Source organism: Nicotiana sylvestris, chromosome 3 (assembly GCF_000393655.2).
Source record: "Nicotiana sylvestris chromosome 3, ASM39365v2, whole genome shotgun sequence".
Lineage (NCBI taxonomy): Eukaryota > Viridiplantae > Streptophyta > Magnoliopsida > Solanales > Solanaceae > Nicotiana > Nicotiana sylvestris.
Window position 1 is genome coordinate 20,925,743 of NC_091059.1, and position 1,958 is coordinate 20,927,700.

Here is a 1,958-nt window from a genome sequence, read left to right on the forward strand (position 1 = left end):
TTTTTTTTCTTTGTTCATTTGCTTTTGTGGATTGACTTTCGACTTTTGATGTTGGACCTTTAAAATCCGTTCTTGGAGCAACCGAGACGCCAAACTGGACATGCCCTAGGGTTAAATCGACAGGTCCTATTGGGCCGGTGCTGGCGGTATCAGGGAGCCCCGGGGGCCCCGCAGTTTTTTTAGTTCTGCGAGGTAGCAACATTCGCTGGATCTGTTAAGAGGGGGCCACAGAAAATTCTGCCAGCGCGTTTCCCTAGGAGAGGTTGACGTTATTGCAGCCAGAATTAATTGGCCTTTTGGATAGGCGGCCAATTATTGCTCTGCCCCTATATATTCACTTTTCTTCCTTTCCAATGGTGATTCTGTTGCTTTGATAAACTATCTCTTCCGTAGAGCCTGGCATTTCTTGCTAGTTCTTCTGTTGCCCCCATTCAAAGTTTTTGCTCAGGTCCACATCTTTCTCCTCCTATTCTATTGTAGCTATGATTGATACGTCAATGTACGATAGTGGGGTGGAGAGGAGTTCTTCCTGTGCTCTGCATTTGGTTGGTGACAGTGACTCACCGCCGATGCCCGGTGAGTGAGTCTCGAGGAGAGCTATCATGCTGGGGAGGCCTCCCAATGTTTCGGGTCATCAGGAGCATGTATCGAGGATCATCTCGTCAGTGGGAGAGGAAAACCTTGAAATGATCATAAAAGACTGCGGATGGGGAGAAGGCGTGGTATTACAAGTACCTTTTTCCGAGGAGAGCGTCACAACATACGTTGAGGGGTTTTTGAGCATATACACGCATGTTTTTGGGCTGGGTTCCCCCGATTGGGTCGTGCTTGATTTTTGTCAGAAATATTAGGTCACACTGGCGTAGACTAATCCCTTCCTTTGGAAAATAGTGTAGACGATGAGATATTTCACCAATAAGGCTGGGATAGAGTTCACCCTCAGCCATCTCGTGAGGTTTTATTGACCACTACGTTATCGGGGTTTGATTGTTGTTCATTGTCGATCCACCCGAGTTCACGCCATCGGTAGTGAGGAGGATGAGGATCGTGAATGGATGAATCGATTCGTTCGGATTCAAACGACCGATGTCATTCCTACGAAATTTTTGCCATTTCCTGAGAAATGGAACTTCACACGTAAGTGTCTCATCTAAACTATCATCATTTTGCTGGAGGTAGGCTCCGTAATGATATCATTTCGTTCCATATTTGTAGCAACTCATTGGTCGCTGAACGAGGTCCCCGATTTAGCTGAGTGGCCTCGTAAGCTAGCAACTTGCTAGATTTATGATAGGCGCTGGTGGCAAGATCTATCCAAAGGGAGATGGGAGGTGAAGCATCGTGGTAGGTGTCCAGCGCTTTACTTCCTAAAAAATGGCGCTTTTCTTGCCAGCTTATTTAACTTAACTACCGTAGGTGCCGGGTGTTCTTTTGAAATGAGGTCGTGTCATCTAGGGAGGAGCAGAGATTGTTGGCCTCGCGATCGAGGATTTATGACAAACAAAAAGATGCTCTGGGGTGCGAAAGGGCTTGTAGTGAGGTGACTCCTTATTAGACGTTAAGGAGAAGCGATTCGGCCGACCCACTTGGTTCTAGAAGTGTTAAGCCATCAGATATTGCTTCGGCCTTTGGCGAAGCTTAGCGGCTTGGCCTCATGGTGATTTTCTGATTACTACAGGATTATTCCAGCCCCGTGCCTTTCTCTCTTTTTCTTTTTATTTAGATTTCTTTCATAGGCCTTTGACAAGCTTAAATTCGAGCTATTTCGTAGTGAGGCCCCATTACGGGAAACTTTGGATAGGGAGAAATCCCTTAAGATTCTTTGTGCAGAAAAGGAAAACAGGCCGGTTTCCCTGTGGCGCGAGGTGGACCGAAGTCGGAGCCATGTGATCTGCTTGGAGAAATAGGTACCCTGCATTTCATTCTGGCTTGTGCTCTCCCTTTTTACCTCGGTATCT